The sequence below is a fragment of the Trichosurus vulpecula genome, chromosome 5 (genome assembly GCF_011100635.1).
Source record: "Trichosurus vulpecula isolate mTriVul1 chromosome 5, mTriVul1.pri, whole genome shotgun sequence".
Taxonomy (NCBI): Eukaryota; Metazoa; Chordata; class Mammalia; order Diprotodontia; family Phalangeridae; genus Trichosurus; species Trichosurus vulpecula.
Genome location: NC_050577.1, coordinates 235894075 through 235907711, shown reverse-complemented (window position 1 = coordinate 235907711; position 13637 = coordinate 235894075).

Sequence of the window (13637 nt, the reverse complement as noted above, 5' to 3'; positions counted from 1 at the left end):
CGCATTGAATTAATTTACACACTAGTCAAGTTATGGAGAAGAGCTGTGATCAATGAAATGAATCATGCGAGAGAAGAAACAGGACCAAAAAAAACCTACCCAAAAACAAAAACAGAAGAGAGAAAAGAAAAAAAAAATGGGGAGGAAGGCTATCATGAAGTATGCCTCAATCTGCATTCATACTTCATAGTTCTTTCTCTGGATGTAGATAGCATTCGTGAGTCCTTTGGAGTTGTCTTTGTACCTGGTGTTGCTGAGAAGAGTGAAGTCTGTCAGGGTTGGTCCTCACAGAATCCATATATCTGTGGCTCTGCTCCGCTCACTCAGCATTATGTCGTGTAGGTTTTTCCAGGTTGTTATGAAGTCCATATCATTCCCATTTCTTATGGCACAATAGTATTCCATTACCTTCATATACCACAGCTTGTTCAGCCATTCCCCAATTGATGGGCATCCCTTTGATTTCCAATTCTTAGCTACCACAAAAAGAGCCACTATAAATATTTTTGTACATATGGGTCCTTTTCCTGCTTGTGTGATTTCTTTGGGATACAACCCTAGAAGTGGTATTGCTGGGTCAAAAGGTATGAACATTTTTATAGCCCTTTGGGCATAGTTCCAAATTACTCTCCAAAATGGCTGGATCATCTCACAACTCCACCGGCAACGTAACAATGTTCCAATTTTCCCACATCCTCTCCAGTATTTATCATTTTCCTGTTTTGTTATTTTAGCCAATCTGACAGGAGAGATGTGGTATCTAAGAGTTGTTTTGATTTGCATTTCTCTAATCAGTAGTGATTTAGAGCATATTGCCAGTGATAATAAAGGCACCTTGCTCCTATCATTCAAGCCCACAGAGTTGTCATTCAATAAACATGTTAGAGGTCAATTCCTACCAACAGGTAGGAAATCCCATATTGTTCCTCCATAGGATGCCATAGGAAACTATCTTAACTGATAGAATGGAATTCGATTGATCAACATGCTTGATTTCCTATCCTGAGGGAAGAGAAAGATGGAAGCCATAGCTCGAAGTCAATTGATGAGAGTTGTCTTCAGAAGGGAAAGAAGGTGGGCTAGCCTTGGTCAATCCCCACAGACCAGCAGCTCAAGGTAGAGGGGGTGACAAGTGATAAAACCATGAGAAAATCGTGAAGCAGGGAAAGCCCCAGACACTGGGAGACTATAAGCTTTTGCCAGGAAAGTGAAAGTGGAATAGCAGTGAGGTCAAAAGTGCCCTGGGCTATGAGGAGTGTTTCTATGGATTCTGTTTTGCTCAGAAGGTAGGTCCCAGGCTGGTGATTCCTTCCTCTTTTTCTGCTTCTCCGTTTCTGGGAGAGTACTTGTTGTTCCCCAATCTCTTTTTCTTAAGAGTTTGGTTGCTTTCCATTTTATCCATGTTTTAAAGCTATTTTGTATTCCCAAGATAAATGTGAATAACCACTGAATTACCGATGTCCTTGTCCACATGCTGCAGAGAAAAGGCAAGAGAATGTCCAGGGGGAGGGGGAGGAAGGGAGGGGGGAGTTAAGGTGAGAGAGACACAGAGAGAGGCAGACAGAGAGACAGAGTCAGAGAGAGGGAGATGATGGAGAGACAGATGGAGAAAAAGAGGAGGAAAGAGGGGAAGAGAGATTAGGAAGGGGAGAGAGAAGGAAGGGGAGAGAGAAGGAAGGAAAGAGAGAGAGGGAAGGGGGGAGAGAGAGAGAGAGAGAGAGAGAGAGAGAGAGGTAGGGAGGGAGGGAGAGAGAGATTTTTTTTTTACAAGCGCTAGGACATTTATTTCATGGGATGGTGTCTGAGAACTGAACAATAAAGAATTATTGATTCACATTTAATAACTTCACAGAGCAGGGAGAGAAACTTAGATCTTCCTAATCAATGAGTCGTAACTTTTCTTGGGGCAGGCTATGACCAATATGAGAGGTGAAGCCCTGCTACTTCCTCTTTTCATTGTTTCTTTGCAGATGGCTGTTTGAACAGAAAACCAAGCCAACTTAAGGGTCAATGCTGAAGGAGATGAGTAGAGAAAAATCCATGTCTGATGGGGGTAACTGGGAAAAAAATGGCATTACCCTCAGAAATGAGAGCTAGATGAAGGGGAGTGCATAGCTAGTAGCACAAAGACACCAGTTACCATAATGCCACTAGACCTATAACAAGGGTGATTTAAGGAGATAATCTTGGAAGGGAACAAATGGACAGCCCTCCTATATATCTGTAGCTAAAAAGATTACTCAGGGTGATCAGAGCTCCTGGTTTGGCTGGGACCATCTCCATTTTTAATAATCTATATTAGGCAAATAAAAGTTTTTCAAAAGGATCCTAGGCAAGACATACTTTGCACAAGATTTCCATGTTGAATAGGCTATAAACTACCTGAGTTACTTTGTTAATTACCATATTTAAGGTTTTTTTTTATTTTAATGACTAGGTATTATTTTATAACATAACTTCAAGTGTTTCAGAGTTAGTCATCAACTTAGTACTCAAGCATACTTTGCTGGAGCATAGGACTGTCCTAAAAAGAGGGACTCCCTAGATTTAGGGCTTATAAACTACTTCATAGTAGACAAAAATTAAATTTAGGGAATATTCAGGACCATGGAGAACCCTCTGCCTGAGATCTCCCAATGCCACTTCCACCAGATGACCCCCTGAATATCCCCTTCAGCATGAAGAGTTTTACTTTTTGGCCCCACACCTCTATTTCCATAATAGTGAGTCACAAATATGATGACTTTACTGTTGGACACAAGAGGCTTCTCTGAATCATAAGAGAAGTTGAACATGATCTAACGGAAGAGCACTTTATCTGGAATCACAGCTCTTAGGTTAAAATGCCAAGTCTTCAAGTCTGCTATTTGCTACTACTGCCTGTGTGACATTGGCCAAGTCACTTTCTCTCTTGGGGTTTCAGTTTCTTATGTGTAACATGAAAGGATTGGACTTGATCAATGGTCAGCAAACTGTGCCCCACAGGCTACTTTTGTACAGGCCTTCTAGCTAAGAGTATATGTGTATATACAAACATACATATATACATACATACATATACATGTGTGTATGTCTTTTTAAAGATAATAAAACTTTTTTAAAAATGCAAAAGCCATTCGTAGCTCAGTGGGCATACAAAAATTGGTTGCTGCAGTATTTGACCCTAAGGCTGTAGTTTGCCAGTCCAAGGGTGATGATCTCTAAAGTCCCTCCCTAAAATCCTTTGGTCAGTTCAACTGCAGTAATTTTTATAATAAATTGCTTAATTTGGAAAAAATACACAAAAATATCATTTAATTAGCACCTCCAAATTTGGAATCTTTGATCACTAAGAATAGAACTTAGCTAAAGCTCATCTTTGCACCATTTATGATTAAAAAGTTTGCTAAGCCACTGATGGACAAAAAGGCTCCAGGAGAATGTTTAGCTTGCTTAAGGAAGCAGACAGTTTTCAAATATAGTGAGGTTGACTTGCATTACGCCATGAAGGAACATCAAGGAATGAATCTATGCAGACCAACTTACAGGGCATAAGCTGAGTCACTCTGGACACTTCCAGGTAGACATATGGAAAGGACTGTCCATGTGGATGATGAAGCAAACCCTCGAAGATTCCCTCTGTCCACAATTCCAGTGACAGCTAAAGCAAGGGGAGACAATGTCAAAGGTCTGTCAGACATAATTGAACATTGATCTCAAAATGATGATGACTCATTGGAGACTGAAAGAAGGTAACTTGGCTTTCATCTCTTTGCTTCTCCCTTCTCCTCTAGGTAGCATCATACAAATCTGAGACTTCCTGTGAGGGATACAGGAAAGGCAGCTCATCATATTCCCCACTCTGTAGCTACTATGTATCTACACTATGTGGTTCTTTTCATGAATAGGTGACTATACATTGATCTCGTGATGGATGTGTCTTAGCTTTGAAATGAAAGTGAAATGAACTTGAATTCACTGTATGAATTCCATTTGCAAATTGGTCTTATCAGTGTAAGGTCCTGAGAGAGTCAGTCAGTCAGTATGCATTTATTAAGTTGTTGTTCATCCTTCATTTTCAATAAGAGGGCCAATGGCATCATGGTATGACGTCTTGACCTACAAGTGAATTGGATTTAAATGAAGCAGAGTTGCACAAAGTCATCAGCCTCACTCTGTCCTCCAGGGACATCAGAGTCCAGTGGCAAGACAAAAGTCAAGATGACTGGCGATGGCCAGGAGGATACAGTGAATGTCCTTGGCATCTTTGATGCCTGACCAAAGTCTAAGCTCTCCACGCTGCCTGCTCCATCCACCTTCATTGTTGTTGAAACAAGTTGTTCTCATCTGCCCATCCACCCATTCCAAAGTCTTCACATGTCTGAGGTAGACATCTCCCTAACTCACCATCCAGTTGAGGCCTGTTGATTATCCACCTACTATGTGGCAGGCAGCTTGCTAAGCACTGGACATACAGAGAAAGGTAAAACACAACTTCCCTCTAGGATCTCACAATCTAATAGGAGAGAACATAAAAACAATTATGTATAAACAAGTTATATATAAGATAAATTGGAAATAATAGAGGGAAGGCATTCAAATTAAGAGGGATTAAAGAAGTCTTCTTGTAAAAGGTGGAATTTTAGCTGGGACTTAAAGGAAGCTAGGGAAAGAGTATGGAGTATATTCCAGGCAATGGAGGACAGCCAGGAAAAATGCCTGGAGTCAGGAGATGGAATATCTTGTTCAAGGAAAAGTAAGGAGACTGGATCACAGAGTACCTTAGGAGTGTTGAAAAGATTGGAAAGGTTGGGGGGGCAGATTATGAAGAGCTTTGAATGCCAAATAAAGGAGGGTTCATTGGGTAGAGCTAACTGGTTTAAAGGACAATTTTTCATTAGAGAAAATGACTCTCACCAGGAGGATGAGCTCAAACTTTGACGTGGATTGGCAGAAATCATGAACCAAGAATTATTTGTAGAGTGCGGAACCAAGGTAACATGTCAAAATGCTATTCAACTGAACCATAAACTTCTTTACATTCTGATATTTATGATTCTACTTCCTGGCAGATCTTAACAGTAGCTATAAATTATAAATTACTGATTGCTTAAGTGTTATCTAGGTACGTCGTGAGACTTTTATGTCTTTTAGCATTTCTTTTATGTGTTGGAAATGAAGATCTGGCCTTGAGTTGTTCAGGGGCAGGTACATGGTGCACTGAGAACTGATTCCCATTATACAATGAGGATTTTTTTTGTTCCCAGCTTTGGGGAAACCCCAAACCTAAACCTTAATCAGTATTTAACTTAGGTTCAGGGGTTGGGATTAAATGATCTGGAGAATGTGAGAGAAGGGAACCTAACCCCTTGCTGGGGTTCAATGATAAAAAACACCCTTAGTTGAGAAAGAAAAGGGCACAGGATCACAACCCTTTAGTAGCTGTGCAATCAAACAATATTCTAATCACAAATTTGTCTTACCTTTTAAATAAAGAACCTCTAAATCATTCTACAATACGGACATTTCATTAATTCAGAAAGGCTTCAATCCATTTCTCCCTATATAGAACCCTGCATTAGTTGGCTTTTATATATTAGTAAAATACTAATAATTATCTTTCTTTCTTGAACATAATTAGAGATAATAAAATTTGCAAACACCCTAAGAGGCTATCAGAGATAGCTAAAGGATTAAATGTGATGGTTTGGAGTAATAAAATCCTCCATAAGCACATAAAATTTCATTGTTTATTTATGTTATCATCAATTGTAAAACACTTTTTGACAGCCTTTCAAAGAGGTTCAGTAAGTCTTAGGCAGGTGAAAATATTTATGTATAAGCTTTAGCCTCTGAAATCTTTGCCAGGTTTTGGGTACTTACTCATAACAATAATACATTTGATCAAAAGGATTGGCCTAAAGATGCATACAGCAAAGAACATATATGGTATTTCCAAATCCTGCTTAGACATATACCTTAGTCCGGGTCTAATTAATTTCAGCAACTAGGTGGCGCAGTGGATAGAGAGCCTGGCCTGGAGTCAGGAAGACTCATCGCCCTGAGTTCAAATCTGACCTCAGACCAGGTGTGTGATCCCAGGCAAGTCTTAGTTTCATCATCTGTAAAATGAGCTGGAGAAATGAATCTCTTCAGTATCTCTTCCAAGAAAACCTCAAATGGGGTCACAAAGACTCAGATACTACTGAAAATGACTGAATGACAATAACAAACAGGGTAGTAGCAATGGCAAGTGAGATGGGTGGGAGTGACATTTTAGAGCTGGAATCAAAAGGATTTCTTTCTGATTCATATTTCTTCTCGTATTCTTGGATGTAAGGAATAGAAGCACTAGGGCTTTTAAGAAATGCAAGCTATATTAAAAGGCTGAATTTATATTGGCATCCCTTATAAGCCTAACAGTCATGATTTAAAACTGTAGCTTTCTAACAAAAGGTTGAGAAAATTTTTTAAAAAATTGCAGAATTATACTTTCCTATTTCAATTTTGGCTACTCTGGTTAAAAAAAATCTAGAACAAGACTGAAGAGTAGTTTTTTTTTCCTCATTTTTGAATTGGTTAAATAGATTTGCTAAAGTTTTTGATATCTTGTTTTAATTATCAGTTAACAGAAAGAATATATTTAGCTAGAAAGAATTTCCATCTGCTATCAAGCTGTGGATCGATTGTACTTGACTATATTCTATTTTCATTATTTCCGTATTTAAAATGTTCTTGATTTGAAATGATGGATTTTGGCATGCCTGCTAACTTCTTTGACTTAAAAAAACTCAAATGTTTAAAATATTTATCCTATGTAAGGTCTCAAATGGGAAATCATTTTAACGTGTTAATTCCCATGATGCCCTAAAGGAAGTTTCCTAACCATTATTGACGCTGGAACATAACTAAATGCAATTTCAAGGATCTTCCAAGAGGGAGAGGAGATTTAGAACAGAAAGACTAAGGCGCTCCAACTATGCCTCTGCCTGAGGAAGAGATACTTTCCCCTGAGAATATGATGTTCCTTACAACCTAGCAACAGTAACTGTTTGAGCAGAATTGTACTGACCAAGAACGGACATTGCCATGTTGTAGAAGGATTTATTCAGATTTTGACATGAAATTTCATCGCAAAAAAAACCATAAGGTTTTAATTCATCCCTTTAATGTCCACAAAAGGAACAAATTCCTGATTTCCCATTTCTATAAGTGGTTAATGAGAAAATCTTATGACATTTCCAATGTGTAGGAACCCGATCCATGGCTATTGTAGTTAGAAAACAAATTTTTACCATTTGCTAACAAAGACAGCTTAGAAATGTTTTAAATGATACTAAAGTACTTAAATCATCTTGGTTCCCCTCCTATGTATGTGTCTGAGTCATACTTCTAAGTTTTCATCAGTAGATTGGGTCCATCTTTCTTAATAACTGAGGATGTCTTGGGCCAACCTCTCTTTCTGCTCTACTCTTACTCGGTGATCTTGTTAGCTCCCATGGGTTCACTTAACTCTACTAATATCTCCATATATAGACCTACTAAGGCATCTTTCCTGAAGTCCAGTTCCACATTAATTGCCTTTTAGACTTCTTAATCAGGATATCCTGTATGTCTAAAACTTGTTATCATTCCCTGAAAAACTTCCCCTCTTCCTAACTTCCCTATTATAATCAAAAGGACTGCCATCTTCCCAGTCACCTGGCTCCACAAGTTCTATGTCCTCCTCAACTCCTCAGTCTGACCCTACAATATTTCTTTCATCTGGATCCTTTTCTCTGCTCCCACAGCGACCACCCTAGTTCGGGCCCCCAACACTGTTTGCCTAGATTACTCTAACAGTCTTTCAATTGGTCTTCCTGCCCTATCTCTCCCCACTCCAATCTATCCTCCTCTCAGCTGCCAGTGACCCTGGTCAACACCCCCCCAAACACACATACTCAATAAACTCCAGTGGACCCCTGTATAAATTCCTTCATTTGCCATTTAAAGGTGTAACATGTGCAGTGGTCACAGCATTGTAAAACCATATGGGCAGAAGGGCTAAACCAGCTCAAGAGTAGCTGACAGATCTTAAACTCTTCAGTGAGTTAGGGGGATGTCTACCTCGAGCGTGTGGAGACTTTCCTGGGAAGAATGGGCAGATGTGAACAATTTGTTCCAATGGCTATGAAGGTGGCTGAAGCAGGCACAAGAGAGGGCTCAGAGCTTGGTCAGGCAATTGAAGATACCAAGGTCATCCTGAGCCATTACCAATCATTTTGGCTTTTGTTTTGCCACTGTGCTATGATGACTGAAAGACTTTAGTTGATGGCTTTGTACAACTCTGCATCACATAAATCCAATTCACATGTAAGTCAATACATCAGCCACTCACAGCATCATGTTATCATTGGTCCCTTCAAAAATGAAGGACAACAAATGAAGAACAACAACAAAGCTCTCCAACACTTGACTTCTTCCTATCTTTCCAATCTTCTTACACTTAACCTCCTCCTCTTCCCCTCTACCATCCAAGCCTTCTTGTTGCTCCTCACACACAACGTTCCATCTCCTGTCTGTATGCCCTTGCTTTGGACATCCTCTCTCTAGCATATTTTCCCCCTCACATTTGTCTCTTAGAATCTTTTGCTTCCTTGCATATTAAGTTCAGATTTTAACTTCTACATGAGGCCTTTCTTAGTCCACCCTCTACTCTCTCTTCCCCTCTACTAATAATGCCTTCCACTCTTAGATTACCATAATTTCTACTTATCTAGTTATTTGCAGGTTTGTCTCTCCCTTTTGAACGGGAGCTCCTTAAGGTCAGAGACTATCATTTGCCTTCCTTTATATTCCTAGTGCTTAGCACAGTATCTAGCCCATAGTTAGAGTTTAATAATTTCTTGTTAATTGATTTCTCTCTCTTCAAGCAACTTTATATTTTCTTTTCTCTGTATATGTCTTGTTCCCATGGTTCCCAGTAGAACATACACTCCTTGATGGCAAGCACTGTCCTTCAGTTTCTTTTATTTCAAAGCCTAACAGAGTGATTGGAACATGATAAAATAAATGTTGGATCCAATTAAATGAATTCCTGTGTCCTCTGGATACATACAGAGGGATGAAGCAATCCTAATTCTGGGCATTAGTGCAGGGGGAATAGACCAATAGCTAAAATAAATAAAATGAATTTCAAAGGCTTTCCAGAGATTTTATTTGGGGGAGAAACTATAAAAATCTTTAGGAGAGTTATGATCTCTGGGATCAATTAGTGGGATATGTGTGTCCATAGAGTTTGTCTGGGGTTAATTGATCTGACTGTGGATTTTAGTGGTAGGCCTAAAGAATCATGAAGTGAGGATTGCAGTCTTGCCCTAGAAACCACAGACATGAGAGTGAGAAAATCCAGAACTGAGGCAACTGGGAACCACAGGAGGCCCTTGATCACCTGGCTTTCTGAAAATGGAGAATGGCAGTGACTTTGTTTTAAGTGTGGGTACTAACCTACAGATCAAGAAATCAAAATGGGGACAGGAAATACAAGCCCAGCCAGCAAGGAGGTAGGAAATTTTTGTTTGGGAAATTCAAAGCTATCTGTGATAGTCTTTTAAATCATTGGCAGTATCATTGAAAAAATGGGGGTGGGTAGGACAAAGCTCTCCCGAAATTGAAAGAATTTGGGGAACATTAGACCTGCCTTGGCATGGGATCCACTCAAAATATTTGGGGAACTTTAGAGACCTAGCCTATGATTTTATTAATCTAGGGAGTTCCCAATTAGGAAATTGCTTCTGTTAATGCCAATTATCATCTATTCTAACTCCTAATAAGGGTGGGGGGGGGATCTGGCACCAGAACCTATTTGCAAAGTAATCATTTATCCCTGATCCATTCTTCATCCTTGAGACAGGAATAGAAAGAAATTTGATTGATAAGTATCTTTTGTTTTTCTTGTATTCTCTTTTTGATTGTGCTTTGTTATCTTTCTGATTTCATTGCTACTGCATAGGTGCATTTTAACTTACTCATTAAGTTAGAGGGTGAATATAACATCAGCCTGGCAGGCACAGACTCATAGAATCAGAGTTGGTGGAGATGTCAACGGTTATTTAGTTCCACCATACACAGAAAGCAGGAAATCGTGTTGACATCATTATTGACAAGTGGCCATCCATTTACCTCTTGAAAACCTTATACTTTAAATCTACTTTGAAGTAATGAAAGTTATGGTTTTTGTAACTTGCCCAGGGTCTTAAAGAGTTTTACTGACATGCAACTCACCACTCCCTGAGGCAGCCTGCTCAATTTTGGATTGCCTCTAATTCTTATGAAGATTTTCCCTACCTTAAGCCAAAATTGACTTCCCTGAAGTTTCCACTTATTGGTCCTACATTTGCCGTCAGGGACCAAATGAAACTATCTAATCCTTTTTCCACATGACAGCACACCACGTGAAGACTACTATTCTGCCTGCCTCACCATACTGCTGATTCAATCAGTTAATCAAATATTTACAAGCCTTGATTGAATACCTGCTATATGCTTGGCACTGCATGGCACTGAGGTGAAAATGACAAGAGATGAAACATCCCCTGCCCTCAAGGAGCAACTATTCCATCAGGGAAATGTCCATACCTAAGTATCTACACACTATATACAAAGTAAATACAGAGTAATGGGCGGAATAGGAAGAAGAAAACAGGCATTGAGTGCCTACTATGTGCCAGGCATTGTGCCCAAGTGCTTTGTAAAGATTACCCCTTTTGATCCTCACAGGTTTGAGTGAGAGAGGGCTCTGCAAAGATACCAGCCTCCCTTTCTTCTCCAGAGCCATCAGGGTCCAGCAGCTAGATTACCATCAGAATGACTGGAGATGGTTACAGATGTAGTGGGAGACTTTGGCCTTTTTAAGCTAAGGTCTTTCCAAGTTGTCACTTAGAGTGAGGCAATGTCCATTCAGTGAATAGCCCTTTTTAAGAAGAGAGTCAAGAAAAAAATGTAGAAAGTCAAAGGATGACCCCTTTAAGAAACAGCAATCACCACAAAAACCAAAAAAATCAAATTGGGAGGGGAAGACCCTCAGGGTTGCTGGCCAAAAGAGAAACAGTTACTATTTACATTCACCCTGAGCTGGGAGGGCCCCAAAATAACCTTTAAGTGGTGCTTGTGCAGGGCAGGGTCCTATTGTCCAATCAACGAAATCCAGAGTGAGTTTGGTTTCAGGTTTGCTCTTTGAGAAAGAAATCTAGGCAGTAGACCCAAGTTAAGTAGGTAGGTTTAGGTCATAAAAATGTCCCTTCCTTTGGGCAGAACACCCTCAGGTAAGGGGAAGAGAGGAGAAGGAGAGAGAAAGGGAAAGAGAGAGGAAGAGGGAAAGGGAGGGGAGAGGAGAGGAGAAGAGAAGCTGAATTGCCCAGTTGCCCAACTGGAACTGGCCCGCTGGGATCCCTGGGAGGTAAGTACTATTATCATCCCCACCTTATGGATGAGAACACTGAGGCAAACCCTGACTTGCCCAGCTAGTAGGTGTCTGAGCCCAGATTTGAGGTCAGGTCTTCCTGCCCCTATATGCTACCCTCAATCCATAGCTCCACCTAGCTGTTTCCAGGCTTGGCACTGGCAGCAGTGGAATGAGTTCCAAAAGAAACAAGGGATCAGTTCTAAGTGACAGAAAGGAGAAAGCAGGGCATTGCAGTCACAGAAAAAGCCAGAGTTATTTACTCATATTGGGCCTTCACCCACCTAAAACCCTTAAGTCTTTTTTTTCTCTCTCACAAATCATTTCTTACCAAATCCTTCTTATCATAGAAGTATACAGTTTATTTTTTGAAACCAAATATAAAATTTCACCTCTCTCTTAAATTCCATCTCATTGGAGTGAACCTATTGTTAACAACTCAACAATGATATCACTTATTAAGCACCTGCTTTGTGTAATATGCTGTTCCAAATGCTGGGGATCAAAAATAAAAATGAAAAACTCCCTGGACTCAAGAAGGTTTTGTCATATTTTTTTTTCCAATCTTTCTAAGTCTTTTGAGATTCCTAGTTCTGTCTTCTGATGTATAAGTTATTTGTCTTTCCCCCTTATAAGAGTAGAGTCTGGCAGTCTGATAATTTGATGTATATACCACTTGTTTCTTTATCCATATGTTCGATTAAAAATAGCTGGGTATGTTGGTGCACAGTGCCTGGCACATAGTAGCACTTAAATAAGTGTTTATTCTCTGCCCAACTGACTGACTATAAACCTGTGATCCCTGCAGCAAGGGAGCTGTAGCTGGTGGATGTCTTGATTAGAATGGAATTTTTCAGTCAGGGATTGGCATTACATCTGGTGCCGATATGGTGGTCATCTGGCAGTGAGGCCACCATGCTGCCAAAGGAGGGGTAAACTGTCCCAGTCAGAAAATGGTACAGGAGTCCATGTCAACTAGCAGTGGGATTGGGATAGTAAGTGCCTACTGTACTTCCTCTAGCCTGGGCTAAATAGACCTAGTCTCAAAAATACAAATACTTAACAGAAAGGATCCAAGAAGAGAACCCTGGAAAGAGGTCTTTGGTCCTTTCTATGCACTGATATTGACCAATGCTCTTTGGGTTCTAAAAGCCAACCAACATAATACCTACTTAATATATTATCATTCAAACATCTTTCCATCTTGTCTAAGAAGACATTCTAAGAGACTTTGGAGAATAATTTGCTAGAATCCACATGACATAACAGCTATCACATATAGATAATAGTAAGCATTTAAATAGCATTTAAAGGCTTATAAAGTATTTTATATATATTATTTTATTTGATCTTCGCAACAAGCCTGAGGTAGGTGCTGTTATCATCATCTCCACTTTATAGATAGGGAAATTGAGGCTGAAAGTGGTTAAGAGATTTGCCCAGGGTTACACAGCTAGTAAGTGCCTAAAGGAGGGATCTATGAGTCTAGTCACCTTATCTAAGAAGTAAATAAGGTATGGATGGTTCTTTTTAATCCTTATTGAACTCATCCTTCTACCACATTGCTCACAAGCCATCCTTTTTTTTCTACAGGGGGGAAGGCAGGGCAATTGGGGTTAAATGACTTGCTCAAGGTCACACAGGTAGTAAGTATGTCAAGTGTCTGGGGTCATGTTTGAACTCAGGTCCTCCTGACTCCAGGGCTGGTGCTCTACTCACTGCACCACCTAGCTGCCCCAATCCTTTTAATAATTCATACCAACAAAAATGCTTGTAACTAAGCCTACAGCATTGGTTTTACTAGTCCATTGGTCTTTGAGCCATATTTTCCATGGAGCTCATGATATTTTCCATCTTCTAGCCCCATGGGCATATGAACAAGTTCATAAGCCATAACTACGTTGGCCAAGCTATTGCAAAGATTTAAGAATTTATGGAGTTTTGTGTAATGTAACACGTATAGCCTTGGGGTAGATTTTCTGCTGCTTCCTTTCAAATAAAAAGAAAGTGGGTTAAACAATATTAAAATTCTGAGAGGGAGAGATGTGAGCTGAGGCTAAATTTCAAAAACAACCACTCCTTGTGCCCGGTTTCCATTTTCCCTCCCTTTTACAAAACTATTAAATAGATGTCCAATCTGATATACAATTTATTCCTTAGTTAATGTTCTGAATCGAATATTTAGGATTAGTAATGACTGCCGCCAAGTGAGAGCCAG